Source organism: Pseudopipra pipra, chromosome 2 (genome assembly GCF_036250125.1).
Source record: "Pseudopipra pipra isolate bDixPip1 chromosome 2, bDixPip1.hap1, whole genome shotgun sequence".
Lineage (NCBI taxonomy): Eukaryota > Metazoa > Chordata > Aves > Passeriformes > Pipridae > Pseudopipra > Pseudopipra pipra.
The window spans coordinates 112549307-112561737 of NC_087550.1; the positions used below are offsets into that span (position 1 = coordinate 112549307).

Sequence of the window (12431 nt, forward strand, 5' to 3'; positions counted from 1 at the left end):
TGCCTGAGTTCAGTTCCTGTTCAAAATGAGCTGCAGATCACAGGGATGTTGTGCGTGTTTCATTAACTTTTCATCAAATCTAGACACCAGGTTTCTCCACTAGAACTTTCCTTAATGAACAACCTGATTATTCACTGCCAGACAGCTTTTTCCACTCTGAACTGCTCTGTGGAAACTATCCCGTGGGGCGAATTGCACAGCAGCTTGTGATTGGAATAGCAGCCTTCCTTCCCTTCCCTTCTGACAAAAGACAAAGCCATGCAAATGTGTACAGCCTTGAAACTGGAATTCTTGTTCTGGGGTGTGACCTGAGGCAAATTGGATTAATTCAAAACTATGTGTAATAGAAAAGGAAGGATCTGCAGCTTATCCACACAGACGATGAAGATAGAAATAAAAGGAGACTGGTTTTGAAACCGAATTTGTAGGGCACGTGCAGCTTTTGGGCTTTGCTCATACTCAGGAATTAAAAGAAATGTGAAGTTGGCACTGTGCACCTTGGGAGCAGTCCCATGGGGACACTCGGTGGCTTTAGCCTGCAGGTGGCACACAGAGAGCACTGAGTGAAGAAAAAACAAATGGGCACAGAGACCCCGGGGCTGGCGATAATAAAGAGAATTTTCTTCTGATTAAATGCAGCCTTTGCATCTCAAAGTGCTGTAGCAGCTCTCAGGTGTCTTGAAAGACCTGCTCACAGACACATTTGCCATTAGTGATATGCTCAGGGAGAAGGAAGGGAAGGCAAGGCAAGGGAAACAATTGGTGATACTAGTTTAAAACAGAACTATCCTTCTCCGGGTAAAACTGATCTCAGAAACTGTCATAGCTAAAGAAAAGAATGTGTGGAAAGAAAAGGTCTTCTCCACTGGAGAACAAATAGCTGCAAAAGGAGTTAAACCACTTCTAATTTGGCATACAATACCGTTGAGACATTTGTTGTGTCCCAGCCTGCAACAACAAATCCAGGAGTTTGACTCTGTATTAGTTTACAGAGTAAACTAATGGGGTATCCAGCGGGATACAAGAGCATAGCTAATGGTAAGTCTAGTTCTGGGGATTGAAAGTCATGTTATACAGAACTTAATATCTTCTGAAGATGCAGGCCATGAACTCTGAAAAATAATAGTTCTGTACTGAAATATCTTCACTGCACCACAGCATCAGGTCCATGATGCAACATGAGCCAGTGACCAAAGAGAGAGGATGAGCTGTTCTGGGCACTGAGGACCACTGGGACTTTCATCTCCCACCTTGGGCCACCTCTTCTTCTGGCTTTCTGGTTTGCAAAGTCTGTGAATCCTGGCAGTGCCAGGCTGGTAGAGTATTGTCAGCTGGCCATTAACATACAGAGAAAGGCATTTTCACGTTATAGCAATATTGGCCGTTTCAGAGAATGAAAATTCTGGCAGCAATTCCACTGAAAAACCCTTAATCAAAGTAAGTGACAAAAAAAACTTTGACAAGGCTGGTGTAAAGGTCATTTTGTTTGGCATGACCACAGCTGTGCTTTGTCATTATTATGGTCACCAGAAGAAAAGGCTTCATGGTGCATTAACTTTTTTTATTAAGCCACATCACTGATGCAACTGTGCTTTTTGTGTCTAATGCACATCAACATTAACAAGGTATTGACTAGTGCCTGGAGTTCACTGTTAAGGTGGAGAAAAACGTAGAATCTTAGAATCATAGAATCAGCCGGGTTGGAAGGGACCTCTGAGATCATCAAGTCCAACCCTTGATCCACGACCACTGTGGTTACTAGACCATGGCACTGATGCCACATCCAGTCTCATCTTAAAAACCTCCAGGGATTAAGAAACCACCACTTCCCTGGGCAGCCCATTCCAATGGGCTGATTATCCTCTCTGTAAAGAATTTCTTCCTAATATTTAATCTAAACCTCCCCTGGCAGAGCTTAAGATCATGCCCTCCTGTCTTACTGATAGCTGCCTGGGAGAAGAGACCAACCCCCACCTGGCTACAACCTCCTTTCAGGTAGTTGTATAGAATTGTTTGTGTTGGAAAAGACCTCTAAGATCATGGAGTCCAGCTGTTAACTCAGTCACTGCTAAGTTCACCACTTAACCACATCCCTAAGAGCCGCATCTACGTGTTTTTTAAATACTTCCAGGGATGGTATTTCAATCACTTCTTGGGCAGTCTGTTCCAATGCCTGAAAACCCTTTTGGTGAGGAAACCACAACAAATAAACTGGCAAACAGTTATTGGTGGTGTCATTTTCAGGGGGAGTTGTAGAGAATACTGCCAGATCATTCCACTGACCGATCCACCACACTAAATACTGAGAATGGGGAAGGTTTCTGGATCTGTTTCTGAAAACACACTTGCTAGTGACTGGCAGCCTCAGTGATGCACAAAATGACTATGACTGTGAACACCCCGAGGGCCACGAGAGGAATGGTGTCTGCAGCCTGAGAGCACAGGCTGCCATGCAGCTGCCACAGCCAGAGGGGAGCTGGCTCATGACCTCCGAGGGAACAGGAGCAGATCCCCCTCACAGAGCTCTGGCAGTCACCACAGCCATTCTGGGATACATCTGCATATATTGGAACCAGTATAACCAGTATAACACTACATCAGTATAACCATACTGCTGATACCATACTAGTTTAACCATACTAGTTTAACTAGTATAACCATACTGCTGTAGTGGGGATCCAGCACACCTGCCCTGTTTCTCCCACTTGTTCATGAAAAACACATCTTTGAGCAGAGGAAGGAGCAAGGGGAGTGGAGCTGGGTTAGGGAAGGGATGCAGGGGAGCAGAATTCCACTCCAAGCAATCCCACATTTATGTGAGGCTTTGGATGAACCTTGCTTTAACAGTGTCAGAGGTGTCCCTCCACATTTTTTTGAACAGGTCTGAGGTGTGTGTGATTCAGAAATGTGAATGGTTTCCTGTTCCTCTCCTCTCTTTCACCTCTTCCCCAGTGATTTGGGTCTTTGTAGGCCCATCTATTTAAAATATACATTCCATTTCTTTCAAGTCAGTAAGGTTTTTCTCTTCTCTCCTTGTGTCTCCTACTTACAGCTTGCATAGCTGTTGTATTGATTTTCATGCCCCTGTATTTCTATACACTATCACTTCTTTACCTTTGCCCATACTGATGTGCCCTTTATATGGCACCCCTTTCTGAGGGAGAAAATATTGAAGAATCACAAAAAACAAAACTTCAGGTGTGGGGAATGTAGGAGACTACCTTGGTGGAAGAGTTAGGGCTGGAAAACAGAGGCAGCATCAGTAGGAACTAAAGATTTCTCTCCAATTATAAAAGTGAATGGTTAGAAAAGTGATCCACCAGACCTCAAATAACAAACCAAGTGAGGCAAGCACTTCTCAGGCCTGTGGGTTTCATTCCCTTTTCTATTCATTTACTTGCATCTTGCTCAATATCCAGTGCCTCCAAGCATGCCAGGCCCTCTTTCCTAGTGCAGCATCTCCTTTGATAATGCAGTCTGTGCAAATTGCATCCTGACAAACTTCACTCTCGTCGGAATGGCAGAGGCATAACACAAGTAGGTGCTTCCCCCTTGTAATCCTTTACCGTCAAAGAAGCCAATAAATACAAAATCTTCATTTGCTTTGAGACACCCTATGGCAAAGCAGATCAAGCTGCTCTTTTCCTTTGTTACAACTGTGTTTCCTCTCTGCAAGATTAAGAAGCATTACTGTGGATTTGGGGTATCTGCACTGTCAGGGATTGCTTGCAGCCATCGCCAGCTCAAGTGCAGCAGCACAGCAATAGCTGGGACACTGCTCATCAAACCCAGCAATCTGTGCTTCTTCTTCCTCATTAAAATGACCAGGGCTGCATCCTGATTTGGCTGTGTCTGTGCCTGTTGCCTGATTCACGCATGATGTGGAAGAATGCACTTCTAGGAAACCAGTCCCTTTCTTCAGGGCAGATAAGGCGGTGTTGTGAGATAAAAGGGAAGTTTACAGCACTGATTTAATGATGTTAATAAACCACAGCTATTAGTCCAATTACATAAGAGCAGGTTACCCTGCCAGCCCTAATACGAGAGGATGATAAATGCAGATTAATTTCAGCTTCTTTACCCTGTTCAGTAATCCAGATAGGGAATTAAATGCCCAAGTTTATCTTTTTGTAAATTACTATGATATAGTTTAATTCTAACTTACAAAGAGATTTCCGACCAACAAAGGAAATCCTTAGCTCTCCCCTTAAGTAGGGCTGAAATTGTTCTCAGTTTGCACTTACTTGCAGGCTGAAAAACGGGAACTTAAGGTGATTTTCCCATTTTTTTGTACTTAGAAATGCAGAAGGGAAGCAGTGTTTAGCCACTCTCAGAAATGTTACATTTTGGGTTGTTGTGTTTTTGAGCAGTTGTTTGGAAAGATACTCAGCTCACTGGGTACCACTGCAATGGTGCAGGGCAGAGTGAGGTTTTGTGCACCATGTGCAAGGCTCCAAAAACCAGGACAGCATCACCATAACATTCACTATACTGTTAGTCACAGAGGCACCAAACAGGATCTGAGCTGCTGAGCCATCCACTTCACAGGCACAAACAGGCTTATATAATGGCATGTTCCCCGTGGTGTCAGCACTTCAGCCCATGGCTGACCCCACAGCCCTGCTCCCAAAATGACATTTCGATGCCCCCCCAGCACTCTGCTGACATGGCCCTTGGTGGGGCAGTCATGCAGGGGGTAGTCGTGCTGCCTCATGGCTTTGAAGATATGCTCTTAATTAAACGCTTACAGCTCACTGAGTTGAGGGCAAGCAAAGAGAAGGGATCCTATTTCCTGTTTGCATTTAGCTGAATTTCCTCTACTTACACTTCGTCACTTGATCCTGTCCCTTGATCCTTGTATAAGGGACTAAACAACAGTGGCCACCCCAAATTACAGGGCTGGAAGTCATGGAAACCCATGCTATGAAATGTGTAGTCCTGCTAGAAATACAGAACTCATTTTAAATGTATTTAAAATATTAGTTCACAGTTATTATAATTATCCTATTATAAAGCATATTTGCAAAAATAACAGTTCTGGAGATGGGTCTTTCAGGCCAAGTTTCATCTCAAAATGAACTCTCACAGCACTTGATATCACTGTGAGACTGTTAATTATATCTTGGCAGAAATGGAACCCCTATAATTAGACTGATGTGCTTGACAGATTGTTTTCCACAAAAAAAATTGACCACAAATGAACTTCTTGATGGACCTAGCAACCTACCCATTTGAAAGCCCCTATGCAAATGTAAAAGCTCCAGTCCATCTTGCCTCTCTAGTGGCCTTGATATGATTTGGCAGGACTTACTGAGTAGCTTGAAGCCAATTTATTAGTGGAATGGGCTAAGAGGTGATGAAAGAGTTTTAGGTCTTGAGCTGTGAGAAGGCAGTTGGCCACACAGCTTCTCCTATACATTTTTTTTCCAAAGAGAGCTCCAAAGCTTCTGACCCTTCATCTTCCCTGTGCCAAACTCCCAACTGTGGCAGTGTGCTCTGGTGTTACAGATCCCAGTCTGCCTCTCTAGCCCTGAGACCCCTGGCTATGATATCAAACATGTAACTCCCAACATTTCCATCACCTCCAGGGGTGAGTGCTTGGCTGGAGTCAACCACAACCTGGAGACCCTGTTCCAAAACCTGCCACAACCTCCTTTCTGCCCTTCCATCATCAGTCCCCAGCAGGAAGGGCCCTTCCTGACCTATAACAGTAGGTATTTGGGAGTGGGGCAGAGAAGGGTGAGAAAGGGACATTAGTTTTCAAAGCTTCATTTGACAAATGGAAAATAAAAGGCATTACTGGATGAATACTCCCAAAGGATTCACATACCCTAGAGTGCCTTTGCTTCCAGTGTGCAGGGACAGTCAAAGGTCCCTCAGATTCAAGCCTTTCATTTCATATCCTTGCAGAGGTTACTTAACAGAGAATCAAAGAGTTCATAAGTTTTTTGAAGCATTTAATAATTTTTTAAAGCTGGTAAACAGGGGGTGGTTGACCCAGTTTTCTCCCAGTAACTGACTGGAACTTGCTCTTCATGTGTCCAAATTAATGCCATGTGCCTTGGCTTAAATTCTGCTTAGTGAGGTTTAGGCTAAGGGAAGTTATTTCACAGCAGGGCGAAGATAAGGACATGCACAGGGGTATTTAGAGGGACTGAGCTGAAAGAAGCTGACTCAGGGAGCTCAGTCATGTGCCTGCATTTGGTCAAGAATATTCTTCTTGTCTCACACTCCATGTCCAGCAGAGTCAACTCCAACACAGAACCTTGGCATGGAGACAACCTTGCCCCTTCCCCATGTGACACCTGTCTCTCTTCAGGATGAAGGGCTATTTGCTGAATTCCCAGACAGTTTCAGAGATTTCGTTTTCCTTTTGAAAGCTTTACTTTTGATTATTATATTAAAGTATTATTTGTGAGAGGAGATATTTCTATTGTAAAGATACAGCAGTTTTCTGCAGGATTTTGTCCATTCTATCCCTATAGAAAAGCATACTTTTTTAAAAAAAAGACCTTGAAATCAGAAGTTAAATTGTTGAGGTGCAGGAAATGTGCTAGGATAATGTTCCAAGGACAGTACTCCTGTTAAGTGCAAAATCTCTCGTGCCTTCAAAAGCTGTTACTAACTAGGGCTGCCTTGACAATATCGTAGATTGAAATGATCCTTGAGATTCAAAGCCCTTTTTTCTCATTTTGTTTGATTTGTCAAATAAATTTGATAAATAGATAAATGGCTTCTGGAAGTGAAACCTCACATGGGGCAGACTGTGCTTTTTTGGCTGGGAGGAAAAAGAAAGTTGGACTGCACATAGACTGGGAGAGAAAGTCTGGGCTATAGTACCCCCAGAGGAGCAGAAGAACAGCTTTTGTGAATGAGCTTGGTGATGTGGGGTTTTTAAGTGTATATTCCCATAAATGCTATCACTAATAAACATTTATGTTGGTACAGTGCCCAGTTGTTTCAGCCTGATGAGAATCCCTACAAGACTCTGGTAACTTCTCTACAAACTGATGACAGTCTGTGCTTTCCATTATTCTGGAATACTTGATATATTTTTATTACACTGGATACCTTGGCATGAATGATGTGCTTCTGAATGCATTTGCAGCCAAGGCCTCTTGTTTTCCCAGAGTTGAACATTAAGATGTTTGCTAAGAGAGATGAATTTCCTTATACCTCAGTGATGTTCAAAACATGCTTTTTGGATAATTCCTGCAGTTTCTCCTCCAATTGAAATATATTCCCTAAACCATGTGAAATTGTGGACTTATTTAATTCCAACACTTATCCTCCAGAAACTTCTATGCTTCTTCACAGTATTTTTACTGCAATACCTACACTAGTGATCTTCAGTTGAGCACTCTGAGAGACTGAAGTGTCATTATCTTCAGCTTTCCAAGCGGGCACAGACTAATGCAGGAGAGGAATTCATCTCGACTTCAGCCATGTGAAAGTTAAGGATTTGGTATAAGCTTGTTTTGCTTAGGCTCCTTCTGTAGTCCCCATAGTAAGAAACCCCTTCTGAAGGTGACTAATCCTGTCTCTCAGGTACTTTTCTTAAGAGTGGGACAGTTCATCTCTGGAGGTGCTTTGATTGTGAGAATATTTGAAGGATGTGAAGGAGCAATGAACAGTATCCAGGTTGCCTGATTTATTAATTCAGCACCTCTACCTCCTTGTTCAGCTACATATGAAAATGAGAACATAAATTGTTCATTCCAACACTGTATGTTCTGTACAATTAATTTCTTCAATAGTTTATGCAATTTATTGGATCTTATGCATGCTTATTTACATATGTAAACGTATTTAATTTTATTGTATCCAGTTTTACATAGTGACAACAGCACTCAGCAGAGTCCACTGCAATGTTTTCAGGGAGTGACTAAGGCTAGAGCAGGTAGAGAAATGTGTATTTTTGCTAGAACCACTCTTGGGTCAGAAGCTGCTCTGAAGCTCACATATCAATTATTATTTTGTTTTCTGTGTGTGCGTGTGTTATAATTTGTACAGATATTATGCCTTGCTAAAGGTATGATACAGCTCTTCTCTCAATATGCCAAGACCCTGTGCACATTTACTCACAGTATAATAATGCCCAATTATGAGACCTCTTGATTACCAGCAGTGTTTGCATGCCAGGAGCATTTCTTGCTCCTTTTATGTTTGCAATTCCGTATCTTCATGTATGGAAGAACTGCATGCCAGCATTTGTTTCACTCTCTGTTGACAGTTTAGTAAACTTGGATCTTAAGCAGTTGCACACCTAAAGGTCTTTCTTTCCTAAAGAAGAAAACTGTATAAAAAGGAGACATATTTTTCAGTGCATTTCTTCAGTGGACTTAAAGATGTGAAAGGCTTCTGAGGCTTGGGAAAGGGTTTACAAACCAGTATGCTTGCACTTCTCTTCCGGTGTCTTGTAGAAACTCAGGCTTCTGAAGCTGAGAAGTACATACATTTTCTCCTTAGGGTAATGAGTTCAAAGTAATGAAATCAGAATTCGACAGAGTTCATAAATATAGACTTCATTACCATTCATTGTTAATGTGGGCATTTGAACTTACCATCAGTATTTCTCTTTATATATTTGGGAAGCAGTGATTTGTGGAGTCCAGAAAAGCCAACTTGTAAGCAGGAAGGAAAGAGGATTCTTCGTAGTTTCTGACCTGAGCAGAGTGACTTTCCAAAGATGGAACAGCCTGTGAAAACAATGGTACTGGCCAATCAGGGTCAACAAACTGTGAATTCACCCCTCCCGGCTTCAGCCTCAGACACCATGGAGTCCACGGCTGTGCATCTTCAGATTAGAAGAGTAGCTAAAGTTATAAGGGACAAGCTCAGCTGTGCTTAATAATTAATGGGCAAACTCTTCCTCTTCATTCGCGCTGAGTGACCTCTTGCTGAACGGAGTGGGGCTATTCAGGAAGAAAGATAAGTGCTGCAAGTGAGCAACTGCTGTAATTTTCCAGGCCTTTCTATACTGTAAAAATAACCATGGCTGTACAGTTTCACAAATGGATTGCTGGGGGTAAAGGGAACAAAGATCTGGTTCTGCAGCAGGAACCTGGAGGACTTAAAGATGTATGTGCATACACTCTTCAGCACCACCTACATTTAAGTAAAATGATTCCCATGAGTAGGGTCTGTACTGTAACAAAGGGCCTCACTTCTCTAGCTCAAGTCCCACTCTGTGAATAATGGGAGAGTTATGGTGGATACACCAAGAGCAGCCCAGCAGGGCGTGCTTGCTTTCAAAACACTACTGCCTGTGGATAAGTCAAAAGACTACTTGGCAGCTGCATGAGGAAATTTGCACTGATTATGATCTGACTAAACAAAATAATTTGAGACCTAACATATGCAAGGCAGTAGCTTTTCCCAGTGCTTACTCGAGTTTAAAGGATAACTGGGCCAATTCCAGGTAGTGTGTGACCATGGCCAGTCATAAGTGATTAGTGTAATTTTGGGCAGGCTGGGTGCTGCCTAGTGAGAGTGCAGCTTGCAGGGCTGGAAGGGAAGCAGGTTTTCACTCTGTTCTTTACAGATCATTAAATGTTTCTAGAGTTCAGTGGGAGAAGGCTGGCACTGCACCTGTAACTGTCTTGTCCAGGAGAGAAGAGAGTCATGGCTGTGAATGTTAAATATAGATCCATACACTCACAAGGTGGAAAGCAAAGGGCACACTGTGGGCAGCCAATGCAACTCCACTCCTGAGCAAGTGAAAAGCAAAAAAGGGAACTCATTATCTTCCTTTGCAGCCTGAAGGGAAGCTCTGCTATAAGGAAGGCTCCTTAGCATGAACTGAATTTAGTGACCAAGTCTAGCACAAAATAATTTGCAAATTATCACCAAGATGCTTAAACCACTGAAGTGTTTGTCTTAGAAATAATGGAATGGTGGGATATATGTCTGCTTGTGTCTATAAGGTAAATATATCTGCTGCCTCCAATTCGTACAGCAAGATTTTTCTACTCCTCAGCATAACTCCGTTTAAAACTCTCAGATCTGAAGACAGTCAAAGAAGCTGTCTCTGAGAGCTTTCCCATAAACATTTGTCTGCAGAAGTATGTTATTTTTTAATAAGCAGCAGCTAAATGGATCAACATTCCTGCCAAAACAGGGACTACATGTCTGTGGGTATCCCACATAAGCAGAGGGATAAAGCATCCTATAAGTTAAATTCCACCAAAAAAAAAAAAATGTGTCCAGCTGATGTCTAGGTTCCAGCTTAAGACAAGGAAGGCATAGGTTCAGTTCAAGCTCTGGCAAATTTAAGAGAGAGCTTTTCATTGCTGGGTGATCTCAGGCACACAAAGTAAAACTTAAGCACTCAAACAAGACCAGGTGTGAACCCACTGCAGGGAACAGACTTGTGCTCTCTGACAGACATTATAGAAATACAATTTTGAAAAGTTTTCTGTTGCTCAAAGTCAGACAGGGAAAGTCAGGTTTTACTAGCACAGGCTCAAAATGGCTGGAAAAATAAGTGGATCCACCTGCATCTACGTGGGCCATGTGGGTTGTCCCATGTGAGCACTAAAAGTCTTCTATCACATTTAGTTTTAAAAGTAATGGTAGAAAAGCACATAAATTACATATACTGCCTTTCTATTTCATCACCTCTATAGCTCACCTTTCTTTGGCGTATGACCTTAGACAGAAAGAAAAATAATTATTTCATTTTAAACCCCTCCTTTAATTGACATAAATGGTTTGGGTTTGTTTAGGGTTTTTTGTTTCACACAAATGCATTAGGTTTTTAGTGGTAGGAGACTCTGGATGATTGGGAAGCTATCGGACTGTAAACTGGACTTTTGAAGAGTTGTTAGTATTATCAGGCCCAATGGCTGTGCAATTTTGGTAAAATATATCTAGATGGATGGGAAATGAAGACAAGAATTCTGCTTATCAAGGACTGCAAGGTATAATCCTACAGCAGATTAAAATTGGAGGTATTAAAGTTATTTTGAATTATCAAATATGTCTATATTTTATTACACGGATACTACTATCATGAACACAACTGGTATCAGTGTCATTTCACTGGGAAAATTTTGAGACATTTTAAAATTTACTTAAATAGTTTTGCCTTCTGTTAAATCCTGCTTTGCAGAAGTCTAGTCAAATCTGAACTAGTTCCCTTGACTTTTCTTTGGGGACTGAGATCTCCATATTAATGTGAGGGAGAATAATTGACAGTTCACACCAACCATGTGTTAATGATGGCAGCAGAGCTACTGTTTCATAAGAAATATCATCAAAATGACATAGACTTCCAAGGACAAAAAAGCAGAGTGAAGACCTATGCCAAAAGGTTTTGGATGGAGTATTCTCATTCTGGATACTTTCACTGTATAATGGTTTTCCTTCACTACCAGCTCTCATATTCTGATGAAATAACACTTTATCCTTATTATCTGTGAGATGAGTTTGGTGAGATGTTCATAGGCTGAAGTCTGAAGACCAAATCATTCAAGATTTTCTGTGGGCCTGATTCTGCACTAGGAAAGTTGATGTGAATTTTATTGCTGATTTGTCAGGGCATCTGATGCTTTTATCTAAGAAAATGTTCATATGAAAGAAAGCCTGAAGTACTTTTGATATTGCATTTTATTCCTTTAATATGCTAACAGAAATTCAATGAGCCAGTGCTGATATAGATTTAGATGATGTGGACTGTATAAAATTACAGGCTCTGAAGAGCAGCCTGCAAGTAGCAGGCAACCATTGTAAAAAGTAGCAGGCAAAACTAAACTTTAAAAATACACCGCTTTTTATTAAAGAAGGTTGTGCTGGTAACACACTAAATACTTTTAGAGTGTGGGAGGCGAGGCAAAGTGGTTGAAGGGGTCCTTGAAAACTGTAGAAATGCAAAAGGTCTGACCAGCCCTATCCCTCCCTCCTTCCCTGCCCAGAAAAAAGCAAGAAGTAACACTGGGATTTTCTATGTTTTCCTGGTCACAATACAGTTTTCAGAAGACACTTTGATGTGATATGCAAATTTAAAAGAGAAAATATTTGTCTTTTAATGTAGTTTGTATAGTAACTGTAAAATTGGATGTCTACTGTAATTTCAGATGTGCTGTTACCTTTAGTAATCTGATTCTGTTCTGCCAGTTTCTGGGTAGATGGGCTGAGAAGCCATTCACTGTACTATGCAAAATGAGCCAGGTTATTGCTTTGTCTTCAGAGATCATTCTTTTATTCCTTTCTATCACTAAGGTTCATATAATATTATTACATTATATTACATTATATTATACTCTACTAATTTCTGGTTTCTGGTGCTGTATGTATTAAAGTGTTATGGGTGAGCTGAACAGGCACCTGTTTATGCTGCCAATGTTTGTGGCAATTACTAAAAACACAAATATCTGCTTTGCACTAAATTGCATTTCAAGGGTTCCTGCTGCACATAAAAAAGGAGATTT

At 41.5% G+C, this 12431-nt stretch overlaps 1 protein-coding gene across 1 annotated transcript in view; it reads right to left on the reverse strand.

The window, feature by feature from the left end:
• Positions 1 to 12431, reverse strand: part of LOC135410314 (amine oxidase [flavin-containing] B-like) — a 149858-nt gene that overhangs the window by 7962 nt on the left and 129465 nt on the right. The window lies entirely within an intron of this gene.